The following is a 27,667-nucleotide window of genomic DNA, read 5'->3' as shown; positions in this document are numbered from 1 at the left end:
GCTCCATTCTATGGCGGAAAAATAATGTTGCGCCAGTCTATTAAAGTCTGCTTCCAGGCGGTCAAGACATCTGTGGACTTCATGGAAAAGTGTGTTCACCTGAGTGAACCCACTATCCTGTCTTTCTACAACCATCCTGGAAGATCGAGCCTAAGTGAACAAACTCGGGCATGACTGACCTCTCCCAAGCCATCTGCCGCTGGCGAGCAGACTCAAGTAAAGTAGCGGCAGAGGGCTGGGAGAGGGGAAAACCAGATGGACTGGCTGCCTGTTCCCCAGCCTGTGAAGCCTGCCTGGTTTCTCCATTGCTGTTGGATGATTGGGATTGGGCCTGTTTGTTGGTTAGTCGATGAGGGGCCGCTCCAACAGAGGACGATACAGGTTGTGTGATGCTGCTCCAGGTTCTGTGTGGAAAATAAATGAAAAACATTAGTAAAAAAAATACAAAGTTTAAATAACAGCAAGACAACACAAAAGATACTCACGTTTGTTGAGCAACCGCAGGCCTCAGAAACAAAATCTGATGATGGTACTTATATTTTCGGATCGTTGGAGCAGAACCTCTTCGAACCTGACTCTCCTCTCTCATGTCCTTATTGAAGCGATCCTTCATCGAATGCCAGCAGACTTTTATTCTTTTCACTGTGAAGAGGGAAAAAAAGGAAAAATTAATTATTAACCCCTTAACGACCGCCGATGCGCCTTTTAACAGCGGTAATTGAGTGTACTAAAACCACAGCGCCGTTAATTCACGGCGCTGTGGAGAAAGTATATAGTGCCCGCCAGTGTCGGATTTTCTCCGGGGTCTCGGCTGTCAGGGGTAGCCGAGACCCTGGAGAACATGATTCGGTCGGTTTTTGCAATCGTTATTAACCCTATAACGGCGACCGCAAAAAAAAAAGCCGCGATTATGCATTAAATTTCTGTTTCCTCTGATGTGATCGCACATCAGAGGAGAGAGAAATAGGGTACCCTATCCCCCCGACCCCCACCGGTACCTCTCCGTGGTCCTCACTTCCCTCCCGGTGGTCCCGCATCCCGCCGGCATCCTCCGATGGGCACCGCCATCTTGAAAATGGCAGGCGCATGCGCAGTGCACCCGCCGGGTAACTGCCGGCTCCGGCTGGCAGATTCCATTCATTATTTTGATCACTATGATAAACGATCATAGTGATCAAAATAAAAAAAAAGTACATAACCTCCCCGTTTATCACCCCCTTATATAGGCAAACATAATGAAATAAAGAAAATATTTTTTTCAGTTTTCCATTAGGGCTAGGTTAAGGGTTGGGCTAGGGTTAAGGCTAGGGCTAGGGTTAGGGTTGGGCTAGGGTTAGGGTTGGGCTAGGGTTAGGGCTAGAATTAGGGTTGGGTTAGGGCTAGGGTTAGGGCTAGGGTTAGAATTAGGGTTAGGGCAAACTAGGATTAGGGTTAGAATTAGGATTAGGGATTAGGGTTGGGATTAGGGTTAGGGTTGGGATTAGGATTAGGGGTGTGCTGGGGTTAGGGTTGGAGCAAGAATTGAGGGGTTTCCACTATTTACCAACTTTGGGGGTCTAAAAAAAAATCACTTTTGTGGAAATAAAAAAGACTTTTTATTTTCACAGCTCTGCGTTTATAAACTTCTGTGAAGTGCGTGGGGGTTCAAAGTGCTAACCACACATCTAGATAAGTTCCTTAGGGGGTCTAATTTCCAAAAAGAGGTCACTTGTGGGGGGGTTCCACTGTTTAGGCCCATCAGGGGCTCTGCAAACGCAACATGATGCCCGCAGACCATTCCATCAAAGTCTGCATTCCAAAATGGCACTCCTTCCCTTCCAAGCTCTCCCATGCACCCAAACAGTGGTTCCCCCCACATATGGGGTATCAGCGTACTCAGGACAAATCGCACAACAGCTGTGGGGGTATGATTTCTCCTGTTACCCTTGCAAAAATAAAAATTTGGGGGCAAAAAGATCATTTTTGTGGAAAAAAAATGGATTTCTTATTTTCACGGCTCTACGTTATAAACTTCTGTGAAGCACTTGAAGGTTCAAAGTGCTCACCACACATCTAGAAAAGTTCCTTAATGGGTCTAGTTTCCAAAATGGGGTCACTTGTTGGAGTTTTCCACTGTTTAGGCACATTAAGGGCTCTCCGAACGCAACATGGCATCCAATCTCAATTCCAGCCAATTCTGCGTTGAAAAAGTCAAACGTCGCTCCATCCCTTGCAAGCTCTGCCGTGTGCTGAAAAAGTGGTTTGCCCCCACATATGGAGTATCGACGTCTTCAGAAGAAATTGTACAACAAATTTTGTGGTTGATTTTCTCTTTTAACACTTGTGAAAATAAAAAAAATTGGTTCTGAGTTAAATTTTTTTGCAAAAAAAAGTTAAATGTTATTTTTTTCCTTCCACATTGCTTTAGTTCCTGTGAAGCACTTAAAGGGTTAATAAACTTCTTGAATGTGGTTTTGAGCACCTTGAGGGGTCTAGTGTTTAGAATGGTGCCACTTTTGGGTATTTTCTGTCATGTACACCCCTCAAAATGACTTTAAATATGATGTGGTCCCTAAAAAAAAAATGGTTTTGTAAATTTTGTTGTAAAAATGAGAAATCGCTGGTCAACTTTTAACCCTTATAACTTTCTAACAAAAAAAAATGTTGCGTCCAAAATTGTGCTGATGTAAAGTAGACATGTGCGAAATGTTATTTATTAAGAAATTTTTGTGACACATCTCTCTGATTTAATTGCATAAAAATTTAAAGTTTTAAAATTGCAAAATTTTCTAAATTTTCGCCATATTTCCATTTTTTTCATAAATAAACACAAGACTTATCGAATAAATTTTACCACTATCAAGAAGTACAATATGTCATGAAAAAATAGTCTCAGAATTAGTGGGATCCATTAAAGCGTTCCAGAGTTATAACCTCATAAAGGGACAGTGGTCAGAATTGTAAAAATTGGCCTGGTCATTAAGCTGCAAACTGGCTCTGTCGCTAAGGGGTTAAACAATGCACCTACATTAACAGGTTCACTGCCGCGTCAGACCACATTTCATTACTTATGAAATTCCTTTCTGGCATATGACATGGCATGGTCCCAATCAGCCAGCAACGATCTTGCCATTTCTTCCCAAAAGTCATCGAATCCATGCTGAATCTGAATGATTCCGATCACGGGGGTCCCACAATGCTGCTTGCTCTTGCACAGCTTGAATTAGTTGGTTGTTGTCAATGTCTGGTTTGCCTTCCTCATGTTATGGAATCTATAGATCAAGTAAAAAAAAATATTGGAAGTAAATCTGAAAACAAATTCAATTACAACTCTGATAAAGAAAATACTACTTAAACCCCGCTTTCCTCCTCAGAAACTTGAGGCCGACGACCCTGGGAAGATTAATTTCCACTCGACTGTTCCTGCTGTTCCACACTGGAAGGTTCCTGTAAAGAAAATACATGATTACCACATGTATAGTATTGCCAGTCAATACATACCAATCAGTATATCAAATGTGATTACATAATCAATGTCATGTCCACTCTCGGAAGCTTCACTGGAGGACATGTTGGAATAGCAGGCAGCAATCAAGTGAAACACTAGAGAAAAGATCAGAGAAGAAAAATTAAAACTTATTTTTTTAAAAAATGGACACCAATACTTACATTACAGGCAGTAGTCCAACAGCACAGCAGTCAGGCAGCACAGAACAGGGACAGCAGCACAGCACCAGGATGGATGGCAGCACAGCACCAGGATGGCAGCACCAGGATGGCAGCACCAGGACGGCAGCACCAGGACGGCAGCACCAAGAAGCCAGCACCAGGACGGCAGCATAAGGAAGGCAGCACCAGGAAGGCAGCACCAGGACAGCAGCACCAGGAAGGCAACAGCAGGACGGCAGCACCAGAAAGGCAGCACCAGGACTGGAGCAGCAAACAGTCTACAAGGAACAGAAAAAAAAATAGTAGAGTACAGACTGCAAAGTCAGACACTTTCAAAGCTTCTATACTTACTTGTAAATTCTTGTGCTTGCATCCAGAGTCTTGAGAGTAATGAACTTGCTGTGTCCTCACCCCCTTTTATAGATCTTTGCTTTAGGAGTGTCTGAAACCAGTTCCTGGACATGTTCAGTCTGAAGTACGCATGCGTATCGAATGCTTGCGTACGCATGTCCTTGCGTACCAATGCGTTCCCATAGACAGTAATGAATTGTTTTGATGCACTTATCTGCATGCGCATGGCTGCGCACAATTGACACCTCAAAAATGCAACATGCTGCATTCGCCGCACACCACCCACACCTTGAAACGATACATACATACTCATCCGCATGCGAACGCATGTCCCTGCGTACATGTTAAAGATATGTATGCATGACGCATGCGGATCATACGCTGTGCACAGATATGCTAATGTGAAACCAGCCTTACACAGGCAACAGCAAGTGTACCACTGACACAGAGTGAAAGAGCTAGCGTGCTTAAGTAGAAGACTAATCAAGGAAAGTGAATACAGATGTGGGTCGCCCTCCTAGGGCCGTGGGGTACTCGGTACCGGGCTGGTGTCAGCGGGATGTGTCACAGCAGCGGTGACCCGGTCCATGGCCCTGGGCGCCCAAGTAATGGGGGAATTGAAATGGTGGAATGTAGTTAATGGAATAGTTTGTGACGCCACCTGTGATGTTCAGCAAGGGAGGTGTTAAGCAGATGCTGCATGCAGATCCTCTGGGACTGGTGGTGTGTTGCAGCCCAGATGGTGAAGCTTCCCACAGCTGGCGCTGTAGTCCCAGGGCAGTGTAGATGTAGGGGTAGCTGAGAGGCGCAGGCAGTGTAGAAGCTGGTACCCAGATGTAGCGGTACTAGGTGTGTTGGCTTGTAGTTCCAAAGCTTTACTCACAGTCTGTAGTACACACAGGTGCCTGCCTCCGTACTGTGTCCTCCGGGCCAGAGGCTAAATCAACCTCCAGGTCAGATGGAGTGCTCCCTTCCAACGCTCCGCCGACATGTACCTTTCTGAACGTCTCCTCTTATAGTGCCTTTAAGTGTGAAGATCTCCTAGTACTGAGTTACACTGGAGTTCCTCCTGACAGATGTTCCCAAGAACTCTACTTGTACAGCAGACAGCTTCGGGGACTCCTTACTCCTGAATCTCGGCTCACTATCAATTTTGCTGTTGTGCCCCCAAGTCTAAGATGGGGGTAGTGCATTTACAGCCCACTACTCCACCGGTGTCTGCTGCAGAACCATTAGTGTCCATACAACCTCTGTCCCCTTTACTCCTTCGTTCCATACTAGTCTCTCCTTCTCATGGAAGATCAGGTTTCAGTTCAATGTCTTTATCCTTCTTTCCTTTCCCGTGCCAGCAGACCCAGGTCACTGAGGTCTGCTGCAGCACCTCCTTCCTCCATCCCTCTCTCTCAGGGATCTTTTTTCCTCACTCCTCTCTGAGTGGCTTCCTCTCACAGACTGAACTGTAATCCTAAACCTTCCCGCTCTTTTATGTATTCTAAACTCCACCCATCTCCCAGCACGTTTCGTGTTCCAAGCAGGGAGCCACCAAAGGTGCTCTGCTACACTCCAAGCAGGGAGCCGCAATGTGGCTTTGCTGAACTACCGTGTTGTGTGGGATGCGAGAGTTGGAGCGTGGTCAGGAGCATCCAACTTACCTGGATGGTGGGGCACCACACCTCAGGAGGAGGTGCAGTATTTCTGTGGCGACTGAGCCTCAGGGGCGCCACAGATGATGCAGCACAAACCCACCACAACTAAAGCAGACTGACAACCCCAACATAAACATGTCATCCCCTGAAGAAGAAATGGTATACATTTCGAAACGCGTTGGGAAATAAATGGATTAATCTTTCTCATAAACTGGACTAGTGAATTTATCTGGCAGCGCACAAAAGTCCAAGAATTTATTCCGAAATTTGATGTTTCAAGCGGTCGCAGAGCTGACCTTTGGACGTGCAGCAAGCAGATTACTGATCCCACATGCCTGGACCTCTCCTAAAAAGGGTGAGTAAATTCTAATCTATTTCTCCTGAAATAACCCGGATAAGACCCTATTGCGCTTTTTTGTTCCTTTAGTTTGAATACAACCCCAACATAAAGTAACATATCAGACAGGAACAGAGTGGAGATCATGGCAAAGAGCCTATGTTCTGCTGACAGCACATGGGTAAGCTGCGTCTGGCCGACAGGAGAACAGGAGAATCCTCCGGTGGGCCGCTGTGCAGGAGTGTGCCGCCATCCTCTTATATGCGCAGTACTTGACACTATATACTGGAATCACTATCTACAGACAATGGCGACGTCTTAATAACTTAGAATCTACCCAGTTCATTGCTATATAAATTATGTAACATTGACAGCACTGTTACCCAGACACACGGAGCAGCGGCTGCACGCAGAAGAAGCCACCAGCGCATAGGGTGAAGGGTCTTGGAGCTGCTTTGCTGCGCTGTTTTACCCACAATAAATGTTCCCAGCCACACTAGATTTGCAGAAGGAAAGTGGCTTCATTTACATGCAGAGACTTTATACATTGTTTCAGCTAATAAACTGCAACATTGAGAAATTCTTCATTGCTACATCTGCACTCGATGATTAAATCATGTTAATTACTAGTTTTCTTCCAGAATCAATAAGAATATTCCTGTAATGATGATTGTTAGTGATCTGCGCATGTCGTCAGCCTATGGTAATCACATTTATTACTGCGGCGTTCTGCGTAGGACCAGGTTTAATCACTCTTGTTAATGATGGCTATCACCTGGCAGTTTCCGCTCACACTCGGTTCCCAGGGGTCCGCATCGTTTGGTGGTGGATACAATGTGCTGTATGGCAAGGTTTCACAGCAAGGCTCTCTTGCCAACATCCCGTCGTTGCCATCTTTATAGATTTCAGCTCTCTTGGCTCAAAGAACATTGACTGATTTTTTTGGAAGCTTGTAGGAGTTTTTCTTTTGTAATCTTGTAATTTTTCCCCTTTATCTCTTTTTACTGCTCTTTTCACCTTTGATGGAAAAGAAAAACTTCATGATCTAGTAAATCCCTGTTAACCTCATTCATGAAGTCTTAAGAGGTCAACTCACTCCGGACGATTCAGGAGGACTCAGATGTGGAGGACAAACCTGTCCAAACGCTATGATTGTAGAAATGTGCTCCTAAGTGTTAATTGATTTATATCAATTAGCTTTAACCCCTTCACTACCAAGGGTGGTTTGCACGTTAACTCCAGGGCCAATTTTTACTATTCTGACCACTATCCCTTTATGAGGTAATAATTCTGAAACGCTTCCATGGATCTCGGTGATTCTGACATTGTTTTCTCGTGACATATTGTACTTCATGTTAGTGGTAAAATTTCATTCAAATAACTTGTGTTTAATTGTGAAAAAAAAATGAAATTTGGCGAAAATTTTGAAAATTTCGCAATTTTCCAACTTTGAATTTTTGTGCCCTTAACTCACAGAGATACGGCACAAAAAAAACTTAATAAGTAACATTTCCCACATATTTACTTTACATCAGCACAATTTTGGAACCAAATTTTTTTTTGTTAGGAAATTATAAGGGTTAAAAGTTGACCAGCGATTTCTCATTTTTGCAATACCATTTTATTTGTGAATAAACCAAAATAAAGTCCAAATTGATAAAGACTTAAAACGTTTTTATTTAATTACACAATAAAAGGAAAACCAAACAAGTTGGACATAATACAATACAATACAATACCTAGGAGGGAGCTGGAGACACTTTGAGCCACTGATCACGGGTATCTATGATCTTATTACATTTCCTATGCACTTTATTTGAGCTTTCAGACCCTGTGTCTGCTTACTATATGCACTTTAGATTGCTGATGGATTTTTTATGATCACTATATTTGTTCATGGCCCATGTGTTTACTATGTAACTATCTCCTTATACTATGACATTTTATGGTTTTGTATTATGTCCAACTTGTTTGGTTTTCCTTTTATTGTGCAATTAAATAAAAACTAATTGAGTAGGTTTCTATTGTCTTTTATGAATATTCATATATGCTATCTGTATATATAGTGAGTGATTCTCACTGATTGTTGGCTTGTTCACCATTTTATTTTTACGGACCACATCACATTTGAAGCCACTTTGATGGGTCTATATGATAGAAAATACCCAAAAGTGACACCATTTTAAAAACTGCACCCCTTAAGGTGCTCAAAACCACATTCAAGAAGTGTATTGACCCTTCAGGTGCTTCACAGGAATTTTTTGAATATTTAAAAAAAAAATGAACATTTAACTTTTTTTCACAAACAAAATATTTCAGGTTTAATTTTTCTTATTTAACCAAGGGTAACAGGAGAAATTGGACTGCAAAAGTTATTGTGCAATTTGTCCTGAGTACGCTGATACCTGATATGTGGGGGGGAACCACTGTTTCTGTGCATGGCAGAGCTCAGAAGGGAAGGAGCGCCGTTTGACTTTTTCAATGCAAAATTAGCTGGAATTCAGATTGGACGCCATGTAATGTTTGGAGAGCCCCTGGTGTACCTAAACAGTGGAAACCCCCCACAAGTGACCCTATTTTGGAATCTAGACCCCCAAAAGAACTTATCTAGATATGTGGTGAGAACTTTGAACCCACAAGGGCTTCACAGAAGTTTATAACAAACCATGTCGCGTTTGGAATGCCCCTGATGTACCAAAACAGTGGAAACCCCCCATAAATGACACCATTTTGGAAACTAGACCCCCCAAGGAACATATCTAGATGTGTGATGAGAACTTTGAACCCCCAAGGGCTTCACAGAAGTTTATAACGTACAGCCGTACAATTAAAAAATCATATTTTTTCCACAAAAATGATCTTTTCACCCTCAATTCTTATTTTTCAAGGGTAACAGGACCCTAAAAGTTATTGTGCTATTTGTCCTGAGTATGCTGATACCCCATATGTGGGTGTAAATGACTATTTGGGCGCATGGCAGAGCTCGGAAGGGAAGCAGCGCAACGTTTTTGGCTGGAATTGAGATAGGACACCATGTCGCATTTGGAAAGCCCCTGATGTACCAAAACAGTGGAAACCCCCCACAACTCACACCATTTTGGAAACTAAACCCCCCATGGAACTTATCTAGATGCGTGGTGAGCACTTTGAGCCCCCCAGGGCTTCACAGAAGTTTATAATGCCCGGGCGTGAAAATAAAAAAATCGTATTTTTTCCACAAACATGATCATTTAGTCCCCAATTTTTTTTTTCCCAATAGTACCAGGAGAAATTGGACCGCAAAAGTTGTTGTCCAATTCGTCCTGAGTACGCTGATACCTCATATGTGGGAGAAAACTACTGTATGGGCACACGTCAGGGCTCAGAAGGGAAGTTGTTATGAGCTCATTTTCTGCTCCGCCAGTTGAGAGTTCCCCTTCCATTCTCCCTCTGGTGGTGACAGGAGGTAGTGAGGTTGGTTTAAGTGGTAGTGAAAAGCCACCTGGTGAGGAAGATAATGCTTGGAGCTCTGGAGTATCACACTGGATATAAGACAGCCGACGCCCTATCCAGGTGCTGGTGATTCAGTCTGCTTCTCAGGTCTAGGACTCAGCTCTGTTCCAGTCTTCTCAAAGATAAGTTTGGTTTTTGCTAATGTTCACACTTGCTCTTGTTGGTCTTTTCAGTTTTTTTGTGTGGTCAGCCAGCCCGGCCGGGCTGTGCTGAATTTCCACTCTTATTTGCCAAATTGCCTTTTTTTCTGTCCCTTATTAGATTGGCCTCTTTTTGCTCTGTCTCAGAATATTTCAGAGTGCTGATATAGTGGGAGAAGTCTAGTGACTTCAGGGTTAATTTTGCTATCAGTTGTGTTGGACATTTTGTAGGGTTTTTTGGCAGACTGCAGACAGTGTCTTTCCTTTCCTGTCCTTTCTAGTTAGTCGGGCCCCATCGTTTGCTCAGCCTATTTTCCTGCCTTTGTTTGTGTTTTCATCTTTTTTTACCGTCAATACATGTGAGGGGGCTGTCTCTCCTTTGGGGTCTCCTCTGGGGCAGTTAGTTTTCCTCTTTTTCTGCTTTAGGCTTATCTAGTTCTCCGGTTGTGACGAGGCGTCTAGGACCACCGTAGGAACGCTCCACGACTGCTGCTAGTTGCGTGTTAGGATCAGGGGTCTGCAGTCTTCATAGTTACCAACCTCTTTGGTTTTCTGAGACTTAGCTTGTATTGTTTTTTATTTTCTCCACGGCTACCCATTCATAACAGGAAGTAGTGACGTTTTGGAATGCAGACTTTGATGGAATGGTCTGCGGGTGTCATGTTGCTTTTGGAGAGCCCCTGATGTACCTAAACAGTGGAAACCCCCCACAAATGACACTATGTTGGAAACTAGACCCCCTAAGGAACTTATCTAGATGTGTGGTGAGCACTTTGAATCCCCAACGGCTTCACAGATGTTTATAATGCCCAGGTGTGAAAATAAAATAATCATATTTTTTCCACAAACATGATCATTTAGTCCCCAATTTTTTTTTATTTTCCCAAGGGTAACAGGAGAAATTGGACTGCAAGATTTGTTGTCCAATTTGTCCTGAGTACGCTGATACCCCATATTTGGGAGAAAACTACTGTATGGGCACACGTCGGGGCTCGGAAGGGAAGTAGTGATGTTTTGGAATGCAGACTTTAATGGAATGGTCTGCGGGTGTCATGTTGCCTTTGGAGAGCCCCTGATGTACCTAAACAGTGGAAACCTTCCAAAAATGACACCATTTTGGAAACTAGACCCCCTAAGGAACTTATCTAGATGTGCTTTGAGCACTTTGAACCCCCAAGAGCTTCACAGAAGTTTATAACGCCCGGGCGTGAAAATAACAAAATCATTTTTTTCCCAAAAAAAGTAATATTTTGGCCCCCAATCTTTTATTTTCCTAAGGGTAACAGGAGAAATTGGACCCCAAAAGTTGCTTAGCAATTTGTCCTGAGTAGGCTGATACCCTATATGTGGGGGTAAAACACTGTTTGGGCGCATGGCAGAGCTTGGAAGGGAAGGAGCACCATTTGACTTTTTCAATGCAGAATTGGCCAGAATTGAGATCTGACCCCATGTTGCATTTGGAGAGCACCTGATGTGCCCAAACAGTGGAATTCTAACTCCAACCCTAACCCCAACACACCCCTAACCCTAATCTCAGCCCTAACCCTAGCCCTATACCTAGCCCTAGCCCTAACCCTAGCCCTAGCCCTAACCCTAATGGGAAAATGGAAATAAATACATTTTCTTTTAATTTTATTATTTTTCCCTAACTAAGGGGGTGATAACGGGGGGTTTGATTTACTATTTATGGCGGTTTTTATGTTTGGCAGCTATCACACGCTAAAAGACGCTTTTTATTGTAAAAATAGTTTTTGCATCACTACATATTGAGAGCTATAATTTTTCCATATTTTGACCCACTGAGTCATGTGAGGTCTTATTTTTTGCAGGACGAGTTGATATTTTTTTGGTATTATTTTCGGGCATGTGACTTTTTTTATCGCTTTTTATTCCATTTTTGGGACGCAGAATGAACAAAAACCAGTGTTTTATGAGTTTCTTTTGGGGGGTGCGTTTACACCATTCCAAGTGTGGTAAAATTGATAAAGCAGTTTTATTCTTTGGGTCAGTACAGTTACAGCAATATCTCACTTATGTCTTTTTTTATGTTTTGGCGGTTTTATGCAGTGAAAACAATTTTATATAAAAAATAATTATTTTTGCATCGCTTTATTCTGTGAGATATAACTTTTTTATCTTTTCGCTGATGATGCTGTGTCATGGCTAATTTTTTGCAGGACAAGATGTTGTTTTCAGCGGTAACATGGATATTTATATGTGTCTTTTTGATCGCGCGTTATTGCACTTTTTGTTCGGCGGTATGATAATAAATCATTATTTTTTGCTTTGTTTTTTATTTTTAATTTTTAAGGGGTTCGTTAAAGGGGTTAACTAATGGGACAGTTTTATAGGGCAGGTCGTTACGGACACGGCGATACCAAATATGTGTACTTTTATTGTTTTTTTTTATTTCCAAATAATGAATTTATTTGGGAATATTTTTTTTTCTAATTTATTTAGCGATTTTTTTTAAATTATTTTTACACTTTTTTTAATTTTTTAAACTTTATTAGGTTGTCCCAGGAGGGACATCACTGTCACATCACAAATCACTGTGATAGATCAGCGATCTGTCACAGGCATAGGCGTAGACTTCCTCATGCCTGCACTTTGCAGGCACTGAGGAAGTCAGCTCCCTACAGGCCCCCGAAGGCCCGCATCGCCATATTGGATCCGGGGACCTGTAGTGAAAGAAACCCTCGCAGGGAGGCACGGAGGGAGCCCCCTCCATGCCGATGCTTCCCTTTAACTCCCGGTGCACCGCGATCGTGTTTGATCGCGGTGTGCAAGGGGTTAGCGTGTCGGAGGCGGTCTATGACCACCCCTGACACATTGTGCCGGGTGTCAGCTGTGATAATCAGCTGACACAAGGCCACGATCAGCGACACTCACCACGTGGGCGCCGCTGATCGCATTAGATGTAATATTCCGTCCATGGGACTTAGGGCCCAGGTCACATGGACGGAATATTACGTCCAATGTAGGAAAGGGGATAAAAGTCTCCTTATATTGGCATGCCAGGCTTGGCATGTCACTCTCCACGAAGGCAGTATAAGGACAGGTGAGTATATAGTGAAGTGGACTGACCTATGGACCTGTCTGAAGCTGGAAAGTGAATGTAATATGTGCAGTAAATATACTTGACGCAAACTGGTATATACATGTGGGGAGACAGCTAGAAATAGTGAAAGATGGTACAGTACTGGGTTTTGGCCACAAGAGGGAGACCAAGAACAACAGGAAAAGGAGACAGTGCAGTACTGAAGATTCGCCACAAGATGGAGACAGAGAGCAGTGAGAAAAGGGATTAAAAGCAGCTAATGCTAGAGAAACAGAAAAGTCATGGTGGGTGGAGGTACAGGGATTCTAGAGGGGAATTCCCAAGGAGGTGAATAAAAGAAGGAGAGGGTGAGTCCAGACAGGCCAGTCCAGGGAGAGGAGCTTAGGTGAAGAAAAGATGAATAGGAGGAGATGGACAGAGAAGAAGCTCCAGCAGGGACTGAGGAGGAAGACAGGGGGTGGCCCTGACAGGAGAGCCGCAGGACAGAGCAAACCCAGGGGGTACCAAACGGACGGTCTCGGACGGGTGAAGTGCTGTGGTGGTAGGCCTAGGGCAGCCACAGTGAAAGAGCCACGAGGGACGTCAATTAGGAAAAGGAAGGAAGTGAAGGTACCCGGGCCTGTGTGTGGAAGTCGTTGTGCAGCTGCTGTGTGGTGCTGCGGTCGTCGAGAGGACAGCCAATAAAGAGGACCTGTTGGACGCACTTCAGTCTCTGTCTCAGTCTGTTTGCGGCAGAAAGAGGACCACCCGCCAGTCAGCCCATGTACCTACAAGTACAAAATGTTTAATTATTTTTAGCTCCTCCCATCCTATTTATGCTTTGGAGTTTGGAGAGACCTTAGATCAAATTACATATCTTTTTACAGCAAATGAGTCATGGATTTGGACAGATTTTAGCTGGACTGTATTAAATTTGCCAAAGAAATGGAGCAAATCTGTCTGAAATTAGATTTCATTAATTAGAAATTAATTTCATTTCTAATCTCGTATGTGTTAGTTTAAAGAAATCTGCTTCTTTCTCCACCAGGACTGGTCTTTCATTCTGAAAATTCTCAATTCTCAGGTAAAATCTGTATTCAGTGAAGACCAATTGTTACATTACTGAGATCGGAGATGGCGGCTACTGATAAGACTGTATATAAGGGGCGGAGGAGCTTGAGGTAGAGCTCCGCCCCATACTATCTATATAGAATCTTAACAGGAGCACCCGCCATCTCCTAAGTTGGTTACTTTCGCGGCCTTTATTGATTTATGGAATAAAAATGAAAACAACAGTTAAGCTTTAAGTGCTCAATGTGAGTTTGTTTTTTTATTAGTGCATTTATATGTTCAATATTTTTTTTACAAATAATGTATTTTAATGCAGTTATATGGATTTGCGCAGTAGTATATTTTTTTCCTGGCTTCCTTTATGGATGGTCTAGCACCGCTTCATTTGTCTTCTCACGGTGACACCACTTCAGGTTTATTAATATGGCGGTCGACACATCATCCCCATATTTACATATTTACTCCTTTTTGCTTTGATGCAGTAAATGAGATGCTATATCTTTATGTAAACCACATAAAATGAATGACATGCATTACCATTTGGATCCATAATTTCTCACATCAGTTTCTATAGAACATTTCAATCAGATTTTACTCTCACTGATACGGTTTAATGTTTCCAGCTCGCCTCCCTTCTGCAATTCCAGTAATTGATAGGATCCTCTCCGCTCACCTCCTGACAAAGTGAATTCTGCTTTCGTGACCAACACAAGATCTTCACATTTAAAGTCACTGGATTCAGCTGTCAGAGTGCACCGTGTCTGATGCTCTTGTGCTTGTGGTTCATCAGGTTATTTCTTATTGTCTTTTAGTATGAGGGAAACATTCACTCATCATATAACCATGTCTGGAATGCATTCTGCTAAGTGCCTGATACAATGTGTTCACTGATAAAACTGATACAATGTGTTCACTGATAAAACTGATACAATGTGTTCACTGATAAAACTGATACAATGTGTTCACTGATAAAACTGATACAATGTGTTCACTGATAAAACTGATACAATGTAATCACTGATAAAACTGATACAATGTGATCACTAATAAAACTGATACAATGTGTTCAATTATAACAACTGATACAATGTGTTCAATGATAAAACTGACATTAAGGACTTGATTCATCAGTGCTTATGCCACAAATCTGGTGTTAAACACTTTAAAAGTTTATGAATTTTTGTGCAATACAAAGATGTGTAAAAACGATGTTTTATACCAGTTTTGTCCATCTCCACTACAATGCGAGGAGCTGGTGTGGTATGGTGATGGGACGTAGCATCATGCTTCCAGCTCTTCTAATTCACTATGAGTCATGGCTGGAGTAAGTGTCATGCTTCTGGATTCTAACACTTGGTTCTGAGTTCTGTGGTCGGCGTCTCTTTCTTTGTGTGTTTTAGTTTTGTTATCTTTCTTTCTGTCAGTTTTGGTGTTTTTCATTTACTTTGTTTGTCTATCCTATCACCTTTCAGGTGCAGCTTTAGATACCTTCCAAAACTGGTGCTACTTACTAGTGGTAGACTTTGTTGGATTCATTCACTTTGCTATAGCTTGTTTGTTGCAGTTGTTTTGTGTAGGATTTCTGTATTCCTGCTACTTTAGAGATCCTAGAAGCTCTTTGGGCATTCAGGGTAATCCGTCATTGCGTTATCTTAGGGTGCCAACCTTCGCAGTCAGTGGAGTGTTTTAATAAAGGTCTATGCTTTTTAATTTTTAATTTCCTTGTCCCATTTTGCGTTAGCGCTTCTTAAGACCTCAATATCTTTTCCTCCAGCTTCATATCCCTCTGTTGAGCGCCTGTGGCAGGAGCAGCTCCAGGCAAAGCAGGTCTTTCTTTGTCATCTAAAGGACCTGCGGTCATGTGACTCAAGGATTTTCGGTCACGAGCTTCCAGCGTGGATCCAGCTACATCTGTCAGGGGTCACGTGGTGTACCTTTGGGTCCACAACAGGAACAGCCGCTGTACAAGGGGAATCATTTCTCTCACAGCTCTCTCTTCAGCGGGGATATGCAGGGGTGCATAACCCCAGGATGTCAGTGGCCCCTTGGCTGTCCTTTGTTTGCCTAATTCCTATTCATAAGAGGTCCTTCTCATGTGCGCTCCTTGTTTTTGCAACCTCTGTGGTCAGGCAGGGACATAACAGTGACAGAGAAAGGCTTTTACTAGCCTGAACAAGGATCTGTCAGGTATTTGTTTCCCTGGTTTACACGTTACTCTTATGAATGTGCTATGGCAATCATAACAGTAAGATTTGTGGCAAGGTGTTCGAAGGCGCACACCACTTTAAAGATGTTCCAAATTCAATAAGAGGGGTGTAACTATTAATGAATCAGATTCTTCTGGATCTACCACGTCATCTCATCAAGACCAATGTGAACAATGACAGTCTTGATGAATCGGGGCCACTGCGTGTAATGCAAAACTGAAAACACGGGCCGACACACATGTTGGTATAAGTGTAATGTGTAGATGCATTTTCAAATGGTGGCCATAAAGAAAAAATATAAAAGCAATGCTTGGATAATATGCAGTAATTAATTAGCAATAATTAGAGTTGAGCGAAACGGGTCAGTCAAATTCAAAAATCGCCGACTTTAGCTAAAGTCGGGTTTCGCGATCGAAACACGACCATAGCGTGAGGTTGGCCATGAGGTCGCCGAGCGCCAAAGTCGCGTTTCAAATAATGCTTCCAGCGCCTTTTCTCAGCCAATGATGGAGGACACACACTGTGGGCAACGCGATGACATGGGCAGCGGCCAGCACCATCTTAAAGAAGGGCATTGAAGTGATTGGCTGGCTTTGTGTGGCGTCACAGTGGCTATAAAAGGCCGTGACCGCCAACTGCCATCTTACTTCTGCCAATCTTAGAATAGGGAGAGGTGTTGCTGCTGATTCTGAATAAGGGAGAGTGTTAGGCAGGGAAGAAGAAAAAAAAATTGCTTCTGATAGCGCCTTTCACTGTACAGTTAGTGTGAAGTGAAATGGGGGGATTTTTGTTGTGTGCAGCAGCGCTGGTGGTGATTAGGCTGCCTTTTAAGGCTACCTGATAGCTGCATTGCTGTGTGCACACTGCTGTTCAAACTGCTTTTTTCAATGCACTCCAACTTTTATTATTTTGTTCTGGTGAGTTACCGAGCGTTCATTTTTTCACACACCATATAGCGGTGTACGCTCCTCACACACTACCGTGTACTGGCTGGTATCACGGACAAATACAAGCTATCTGTGTTTGACTCTGGAAAAACATACCGAGGAGATTTTCCATTTTTCCAGACCTACACCTTATAGAGCTGTCCGCTTTTCAAACAGTTTCGTATATCTGCTGTTTGATAACGGTCAAAACTATAGAGACAGCGTGTGTCACTCTGTATAAAAATAGAAGGAGAATGACAATTTTCCATACAGACACCATATAGCCGTGTACGTTCCTTACGCACTACTGTGTACCGACTGGTATCACGGACAAATACAAGCTATCTGTGTGCGACTCTGGAAAAACAAACCGAGGGCATTTTCCATTTTTTAAAGAACCTACACCTTATAGAAGTGTCCGCTTTTCAAACAGTTTCGTATATCTGCTGTTTGATCACGGTCAAAACTATACAGAGACAGCGTGTGTCACTCCGTAGAAAAATAGACGGAGATTGACAATTTTCCATGCAGACACCGTATAGAGCTGTTCGATTCTCAAACAGTATTGTATATCTGCCGTTCGAATTATAGTCACATCTATACATAGTCAGCTGGTGTGTGACACTCCGTAAATACATATACGGAGATTGTTAGTTACCCAAAAAACGTATACAGCTGTACACTTCTGATACAGTTCCGTATATCTGCTTGTTGGATTATGGTCAAATACATACTGGGAGAGTGTCATTGACTAACAAAATATATATGTAGATTTAATTTTTTTAACACATCTTACACAGCTAGATGCTTCTCGTACAGTACCATCTCTCTGCTGGTATTTTTGGTACATTTTCACAAACATGAGGAAGTATGGTGGAAGAGGCCACAGACGTGGGCAGGGGGGCGCAGCTGGTAATGATGGTGGTGGTGCATCGGCTGGTTCTGGCAAAAGCAAAAAAGCAGCTAAGGCATGAGGTGTTGAGCCTGCGTCATTGTCTGGCCCAAGAAGGCCTGTAAGGTTCCCTTTTCTTGGAGTACGAAAGCCGCTTTTAAAGCCGGAGCATTAGGAACAGGTTTTGGAGTACATTGCCGAAACAGCCACCAGCTCTATTGCCTCCTCTTCTGAACGTTCGAAACCTGCAAGCACGGAGGCATCAGTGCAGGGTTCTGGTCAGGAAAAACACCTTTCCTTGTGTCCTTCACCCCCACCAAAAGTTAAGGATGCGGCAGCCCACACTTCTGATTACTCTATGAAGCTCTTTTCACATACCATGCCTGGGTTATCCAGTCAAATCCTGAATTCCCCAGTTCAAGATGAATCTGAAATGGAGCCACACTTCTGATTACTCTATGAAGCTCTTTTCGCATACCATGCCTGGGTTATCCAGTCAAATCCTGAATTCCCCAGTTCAAGATGAATCTGAAATGGAGTGCACCCTGATGCACAGCCACTGCTAGATGATTCTGCTTGGCCAGATGGTCAACTTAGCACAGCGTGCAAGGCCAGAAAATGTACACCATAGTAGGAAGAGTGCAGTGTGGCACTTCTTTGTCCAAAATCCTACTGATGAGGCAAAGGTTACCTGTAAGAAGTGCAGAAGGACCATTAGCTGAGGTAAACAACTCAGAAATTTGAATACCAGTTGCATGCTTAGATATTTAATCAACATGCACTTGCAAGCGTGGACGGACTACAAAACCTCAGGTAGCACATGTGCACCTACTCCGACTGAAGGTAGCCTGTAACGCTCCATCGCTTGCCACACTGTAAGAGCACCGCCACCGTTAAGCACACCACCAGAACTAAATGTTGAGGTGCCGTCGCAAGGCCAAAGCACTCAGGGAATCACAATGGTTTTGCAACACAACACTGAATCTAGGCCATCACCACCAATACCATCACCAACCCCCTCTCACTCCGTCCGGTCCACCGCTACTTTTCCCCATATGTAGCTCTCCAGTCCAGCTCACCCTACCAGACACTCTGAGTAGGACAAGAAAGTACTCATCCTCTCATCAGCGTACATTGTGTTTGAACGCCTACATTGCCAAACTAATCTCATTAGAGATGATGCCCTACTGTTTGGTTGAAAGCTAAGCTTTCCGCGAGCTCATGGCCTATGCAGCCCCACGCTATGACCTACCCAGTCGGCACTTCTTTTCTCAAAAAGCTATCCCAGCCCTCCACCTGTATGTGAAAGACCGCATTGTCCATGCACTCAAGCAATCATTGAGTGGAAAGGTGCACCTCACAACAGATGCATGGTCCAGTAGGCATAGCCAGGGCCGTTACGTGTCCATCACTGTGCACTGGGGTAATGTGGTGGATGCAGGCTCCACAGGGGACAGCGGTGGTGGAACAGTGCTGCCTAGCCCACGGTATAGAAAAGAGTTGGCTGTAGGCTTTCGACCCTCTTCCTCCTCCTCCATAAGTGAAAGCTCGTCCACAGAGTGCAGTCGCACAAGCACTCCATCAGCAGCTGGCAGTGTTGCACACGAGGTGTCCCACTATCGAACAGCTAGTGGTAAGCGTCAGCAGGCTGCGTTAAAGATGATGTCTTTGGGCGACACCAGACACACCGCGGAGGTACTGGCCAACTACTTGCAGTGACAAACTGAGTCATGGCTGGGCACTCTAGATCTTGAGCCAGGCAAGGTAGTCAGTGATAACGGCCGTAATTTTGTGGCAGCCATAGCCCGTGCAAAACTCACACACATACCTTGCCTGGCTCACACTTTGAACCTGGTGGTGCAGTGCTTCCTTAATAATTATCCAGAGTTAACATCCCTGCTCCATAAGGTGCAAAGACTGTGCTCACACACCGTCGCACAAATATCCACTCCACTCGTATGCAGAAGCTACAGTGATTGCTCCACCTCCCGAGGCACCGCCTAATCATAGACATTGCAACAAGGTGGAACTCCACCCTGCACATGGTTGAGAGGCTGTGCAAACAGAGGCAGGCTGTAATGCATTTGTGGGAGGATACACGGGCAGGCAGTTTGAGGGAAGACATGGAATTGTCGGGTTTGCAGTGGTCAAAGCTGAAAGACCTCTGTAAAGTCCTTCAGTGTTTTGAGGAATGCACATGGCTTGTAAGCGCAGACGACGCCATCATAAGCATGAGCATCCCACTTATGCGTCTGCTCATGTAAAGCTTGACACACATTAAGGATCTGGCGTCTGCAGCGGAGGAGGAACAGGAGGCGGAGGAGGAGTGAAGCCTTGCTGACAGTCAGCCATTGTCTGGTCAGGGAACTGTCCTGGATGAGGTGGGGGAAGAAGAGGAAGAGGAGGAGGAGGAGGATGAGGGTGATGATTATTTTGGGCAGGAGGATGCTTTTCAGGGGGCAAGAGAAGATGTTGGCGCTCCAAGGTCAGGTACAGTGTTTGTATGTGACTGTAGGGATGTGGATTTGCCAGAAATGCTCCTCCACCCAGCAGTGACTGTGCATTATTGACACTTGGAACATTGGCCCACATGTGCGATTATGCCTTGCAGATCCTAAAAAGGGACCCCCGCATTGCCAAAATGATGAAGGATGACGACAACTAGCTGGCCAGCATCCTCGATCCACGCTACAAAGGCAAATTACACAACAGTGGAACTAGTGATGAGTTCTCCTTCAATGGAAGTCTTCAAGCAGAGGCTGGACAGACATCTGACTGGGATGATTTAGCTAATTCTGCTTTGAGCAAGGGGTTGTACCAGATGGCCCAGGAGGTCCCTTCCAACTCTACGATTCTATGATTCTATGATTCTATGAACATCATGCCACAGGAGAACCTAGAGATAATATTGACTAACAAACAAGCAACTCTGGTAAACCGTTTGTTTGAGGCTTTCCCAGCACACAGCAGCGGTGCTGGTTCTCCCACGAGCCGAAGTGGGCACAATGGAAGAGGTATTCCTGGTGCACACAGTCGAAGTGGCGTTGGAGACAGGGGTTTAATGACCATGTTGTGGAATGATTTGTCAAGTACCGCTGACATGACTATTGGGCCTCTAAACTGGACACTTGGCCTGAATTGGCACAATATGCCTTACAGGAGCTCGCTTGCCTTAGGCCGGTTTCACATTAGCGCATTTTCAGCGCGCGCACGGCCGGGGGTAGCTCCGCCCCGATCCGGCTCTCTGCCCGGCGTGCCCGCCCCTTCCTTGTAGCGCCGCCTCCTAGCGGACAGCGGCGCCTGCGATCGGCGCACCCTATCTTTAGCATAGGGTGCGCCGATCGTGCGCAGGCCGTGCGCTAGTTGCGCTTTGACCTGCGCTGCGCACTTTTGACGGTGCGCCGTGCGCGCCAAAATCAAACTTTTCGGATTTTGGCGCGCACGGCGCACCGTCAAAAGTGCGCAGCGCAGGTCAAAGCGCAACTAGCGCACGGCCTGCGCACGATCGGCGCACCCTATGCTAAAGATAGGGTGCGCCGATCGCAGGCGCCGCTGTCCGCTAGGAGGCGGCGCTACAAGGAAGGGGCGGGCACGCCGGGCAGAGAGCCGGATCGGGGGCGGAGCTACCCCCGGCCGTGCGCGCGCTGAAAATGCGCTAATGTGAAACCAGCCTTACTGCTAGTGTGTTATCTGAAAGAATCTTCAGTGCTGCTGGATCAATCCTGACCGAAAAAAGGACCCGTCTGTCGACCCAAAATGTTGTTGATCTAACCTTCATTAAAATGAACCATGCATAGGTTTCAAAGGATTTTGTCCCACCTTCCCCTGATGACACATAGGTTGCCAGAAAACTGCCTCGCTTTTGTCTTCCTCTTCCTCGGACTTGCCCAATTCCACCATTTGCAGCAGCTGAATGTCCAGCCTACACATCAACATATGCCATTCTTTAAACCTCCCTAACAGGGCTGCCCACACCCCCCCCAAGTGCTGGGGTCAACACCTGGCACACCCGGGCAAGTGTCGTTGCTCAGAACAGGTGGATGGGCCCACTGATGGCCGACGGCACTGGCACAGAGCCCCTCAAAGTACAATACAGTGTCTCTGATGGTGGGGGCCCAGTCGCCATCAGACACACCAGCGTACTATGAGGGGCCCTGTGCCAGTACCATCGCCCACGAGTGTGTCCCGCTGCTTGGTCATGGCCACAGCACTTGCAAGTTGCAATACTTACCTCTCCCTGCTCCACCGCTGTGTAGTCTGGGCAGTTAAATCCTTCACAGTGACTGCCACTAGTAATTTGGTGTATTGATCGATGATGGTTAAGATGCAGCTATGGCCTGTCCTGCTGACCTCTACCTTCAGATGATCAATGGTTACAATTTGTAATGGATGTCAACTTACAAGCGGATGCAGTGTTGCTTTATGATCACCTTTCACAGTTGTGATATTCACAGACGTGTGACATTCCTGCCACCATTTTTCAATGTCTCCTCTCATGCCAATCCAACAGAATCGCCTACGGCCTGTGGCTTCTGTCTTTTACACTCCAAAATGACCAGACACATCATGATAGGCAGTGAGGACATGTCTACATCTCTCCCTGTGATCACAATTTGATGGAGACGAGTAACGGTGATGTGATCCACGCTACTGCGATAAAGCAATCCTTTCTTCACAAAGAACCGTTTTCGCTGTCTCCACAGACACCGTAATTGAGGGTCTACATCACCTCTGCAACATGTACCGGGAGGTTTTCCCACGATGAGTAATTCCCAAATTTCTGCTAACACTCGACTTTCCGTCTGTACTTGTATCCATGTAGTTTCCAGTAGCGGAGAGTCTGGACAGGCTTACTGAGAATGAAATATATATGAAGATTTAAAAGTACCACAACACTGTATACTGTTGTACGCTTCAAATACCTTTCCCTTTTTCTACTTTTTAAATTCTGGTGTAATACATAGTGAGACTGTGAGTGTCTGTGTCTGACTCCGGAAGTATAGACGAAAATTTACAATTACCCCTAGACTGGATACACCTGGTATGTGCTGATACAGTACCTTTGTTCAAAATTTTTATTACGGTATCATCCATAGTGAGTGAGCATGTGTGGTTTACGCCTTCTATATATACGGTGAATCGGAGATACCAATTTTTACCCTATACTCGATACAGCTTGTATCTTGTTATATAGTACCTTTGTTCGACATTTAGTATTACGGTCAAATCCATACTGAGTAAGCATCTGAGAGTGACTCCTGGACTATGTATGCGGAGATTTCAATTGTACCCTATAATATATATACTTGCTATCTTGTTATCCAGTACCTTTTTTACAACATTTTTTATTATGGTCAAGCCCAGACTGAGTGAGTGTCTGAGGGTGACTCCGGAAATATATACCGAGATTTCAAATTTGGCCAACACTGTATACAGCTGTACGCTTCTGATACATTAACCTTTTTTGCTATTTAGATTCTGGTGTAATCCATAATGAGCCTGTGAACGTCTGTCTGTTACTCCGGAAATATATTTGGAGCTTTAAGACTACCCCAACACTGTACACAGCTGTACGCTTGTGTTACGTTACCCATTTACAGCTTTCATATTCTTGTGTAATCCATACTGGGCCTGAGAGCGTTTGTGTCTGCCTCCTGAAATGTATGTGGAGATTCAGAATGTTTACACTATACTATATATACCTTGTATCTGGTGATACTGTACCCTTTTTCAACTTATTATATTGTGTAATCCATACTGAGCCTGTGAGCGTCTGTGTATGACTCATGAAATATATACGGAGATTTACTGTTATCCCTAGACTGTATAGAGCTGTACGCTTCTGATACAGTACCATATATCTGCTGGTATTTTGGATCCATTTTCCAAAACATGAGGAAGTATGGTGGAAGAGGACGCAGACGTGGGGGGCCACCTGGTACCGATGGTGGTGGTGGTGCTTCTGCTGGTAGTGCTAAAAACACAATAGCAGCTAAGGCAGGAGGTGTTGAGCCTGAGTCATGGTGTAGCTCCGGAATGCCTGTAAGGCTCCCTTTTATGGGAGTAGGTAGACTGCTTTTAAAGCCGGAGCATCAGGAACTGTTTTTGGCTTACATTGCTGAAACTGCCTCCAGCTCTATCGCCTCCTCTTCTGAAGTTTAAAAAAATGCAAGCACTGAGTCATCAGTGCAGGCTTCTGGTCAGTAGCAACCCCTTTCCTTGTGTCCTTCACCCACACCAAAAGTGAAGGATGCGGCAGCACACACTTCAGATTACGCCATGGAGCTCTTTTTACATACCATGCCTGGGTTAATTAAAAATGGGGCTCATCATATACTGGAGCCTTCCAAATGGGGGACATCAGACACTGGAGCAGCATTTACGGGGCTCATTATACACTGGAACATTAGATATGGGGCCCATTATATATGGAGCATTATTAGGGCCCATCATACACTGAAGCATCATTCATTAGGTCCATCATATATTGGAGCATTCCAAATGGGGGACATCAGACACTGGAGCAGCATTTACGGGGCCCATTATACACTGGAGCATTAGAAATGGAGCCCATTATATATGGAGCATTATTTGGGCCCATAAGACACTGAAGCATCATCCATGGGGACCATCATATAATGGAGCATTCTAAATGGGGCAGATCAGACAGTGGAGCAGCATCTATGGGGCACATTATACACTGCAGCATTAGAAATGGGGCCCATTATATATGGAGCATTATTTGGGCTCATAACACACTGGAACATCGTCCATGGGGACCATCATATACTGTAGCATTATGTGGAGCTCATCATATACTGTATGGAACATTATATGTGACCAATTATTCTGTATGGAGAAATATATGGGGCTCATTATTCTGTATGGCGCACAATGTGGTGGCCATAATACTGTATGGAGTAATAGACTGTAGAGTTGAGCGAAACGGGTCGAAAAATTTCAAAAGTCGCCGACTTTTGGCAAAGTCGGGTTTCATGAAACGAAACCCGACCCTAGGATGAGGTCGGCCACGAGGTTGGCGACTTACGCGCCAAAGTCGCGTTTCAAAAGTTTGTTTTGCGCTCTTTTTCAGCCAATCAGGATCCACGGACACTGTGGGCAACGTGATGACATAGGCAGGGGTCACCACCATCTTTCAGAAGGGCATGCAAGTGATTGGCTTGCTTTGGTGGGCGTCACAGGGGTTATAAAAGGGCGTGCACGCCGACCGCCATCTTACTTCTGCCGATCTTAGCATAGGGAGAGGTTGCTGCTGCTGATTCTGTAGGGAGAGCGTTAGGCAGGGAAGAAGAAAAAAAAACTGCTTCTGCTGCTAGCGATTTTGCCTGTACAACACACCAGTCACTGTGTGTGCAGTGCAAGGGGAGGCTATATTGTGGTGGATCAGCGGTGTTGGTTGTTAGGCTACCTTCTAAGGCTTCCTGACAGCTGCATTGCTGTTTACCCACTGCTCTGCAAACTGCTTTTTTAAAAGCAATCCCAATTTTTTTTTTTGTCCTGCTGAGGTACTGAGCGTGCATTTTTTCACACCATACAGCGGTGTACGCTCCTCACACAGTACCGTGTAACGGCTGTTATCACAGCCACAGTGAAGCTATCTGTGTGTCACTCTGTGAGAATAAGTCGAGGACATGTTCCGTTCTTACAGACCTGCACCTACTAGTTTTGTCTAGCTTTCAAACAGTTAAATATAGTTGCTGTTTGATCACATTCAAAACTATAGAGAGACAGCGTGTGTCAGTCCGTATACTTAAAAAACACGGAGCTTGACAATTTTACGTACACCGGACAGCCATGTACGTGCACGCTCCTCTCAGTACCGTGTAACGGCTGTTATCACGGCCACAGTGAAGCTATCTGTGTGTCACTGTGGAAGGATAAGTGGGGGACTTGTTCCATTCTTACAGACCTACACTCTAGGGAGATTCCTATTCTGCCCAATTCTACATACACCTTGTAGTTTGTGATACACTAGCCAATTTCTGCCTGTGACATAGCACTCTGATATTCAGTGGGCCTCACACAATCCAAAAATGTCCAGTGTCCACTAGTGTGTGCAGAAATTCAAAATCTCCCTTTTCCTGTAGTCACTTTTTTCACACCTGTGCCATCGAGCCTGTGACATAGCGCTGTGATATTCAGTGGGCCTCACACAATCCATAAGTGTCCAGTGTCCACAAGTGTGTGCAGAAATTCAAAATCTCTGTGATCCTGTAGTCACTTTTTTCACACCTGTGCCATCGAGCCTGTGACATAGGGCTCTGATATTCAGTGGGCCTCACACAATCCAAAAGTGTCCAGTGTCCACTAGTGTGTGCAGAAATTCAAAATCTCCCTTATCCTTTAGTCACTTTTTTCACACCTGTGCCATCGAGCCTGTGACATAGCGCTGTGATATTCAGTGGGCCTCACACAATCCATAAGTGTCTAGTGTCCACAAGTGTGTGCAGAAATTCAAAATCTCTGTGATCCTGTAGTCACTTTTTTCACACCTGTGCCATCGAGCCTGTGACATAGCGCTCTGATATTCAGTGGGCCTCACACAATCCATAAGTGTCCAGTGTCCACAAGTGTGTGCAGAAATTCAAAATCTCTGTGATCCTGTAGTCACTTTTTTCACACCTGTGCCATTGAGCCTGTGACATAGCGCTGTGATATTCAGTGGGCCTCACACAATCCAAAAGTGTCCAGTGTCCACTAGTGTGTGCAGAAATTCAAAATCTCCCTTATCCTGTAGTCACTTTTTTCACACCTGTGCCATCGAGCCTGTGACATAGCGCTCTCATATTCAGTGGGCCTCACACAATCCATAAGTGTCCAGTATCCACAAGTGTGTGCAGAAATTCAAAATCTCCCCTGTCCTATAGACACCTTGTACCTTGTTTTATATTACTATATAGTTTGTTGGATTTTGTCTACATTTCTACAAAAAATGAGGAAGGCTGGTGGAAGAGGCCGTGGAATTGGGCGGGGGTTGGCAGCTGGTAATGATGGTGTTGGTGGTGGATCTGATGGTAGTGGCAAGAGCAAAATAGGACCGAATGCAGGAGGTGTTGAGCCTGCGTCATCGTCTGGCTCCATAAGGCTTCGAAGGCTTAGTTTTCTAGGAGTTGGCAAACCGCTTTTAAAGCCAGAGCATCAGGAAAAAGTTTTGTCTTACATTGCTGACTCAGCCTCCAGCTCTATTGCCTCCTCTTCTGAAGTTGTAAAAAGTAAAAGCACTGAGTCGTCATTGGAGGCTCATGTTCATGAACCACACCTTTCCTTGTGTCCTTCACCCCAACCAAGATTGAAGGATGACGCAGGCCATACTACTGATTACTCCATGAAGCTGTTTTAACATACCATGCCTGGATTATCAAGTGAAATGGTGAATTACCCATGCCAAGATGAATCTGACATGGAGTGCACTGATGCACAGCCGCTGATAGATGATTCTGCTGGTACATTCACTCAGAGCACTAGATTGTCCTCGCAGTGTACAGAGCCAGATTCTGACCCTGATGAGACTCAGGTGCCCCTTCCCGCACACTATACCACCATACACGGTGACACAGAGGAAGGTGCACATGACATTGAAGAGGAGGTGATGGATGACCCAGTTGTTGACCCAGATTGGCATCCATTGGGGGAAGAGGGTGCTGCTTCCAATAGCTCAGATGAGGAGCATCCACAGCAGACATCGACATCGCAACAGCTGTTATCTGGCAGGCCCGGAGCACTCCAAAGACAGGTTCCAAAAATCAAAAGAGTTGCTGGACAGCTTGTCCAGAGGGTCAAAAGATCACAGCGTGCTAGGCCGCAAAATGTCTGCCAAAGTAGGAAGAGTGCAGTGTGGCACTTTTTTGAACAAAATCCTCATGATCAGGCCAAGGTTATCTGTAAGAAGTGCGCAA

Source organism: Dendrobates tinctorius, unplaced genomic scaffold, assembly GCF_039654945.1.
Source record: "Dendrobates tinctorius isolate UK_male_01 unplaced genomic scaffold, ASM3965494v1 ptg000114l, whole genome shotgun sequence".
Taxonomy (NCBI): domain Eukaryota; kingdom Metazoa; phylum Chordata; class Amphibia; order Anura; family Dendrobatidae; genus Dendrobates; species Dendrobates tinctorius.
The sequence above is the reverse complement of the archived record's forward strand: the minus strand, read 5'-3'. Positions refer to the sequence as shown.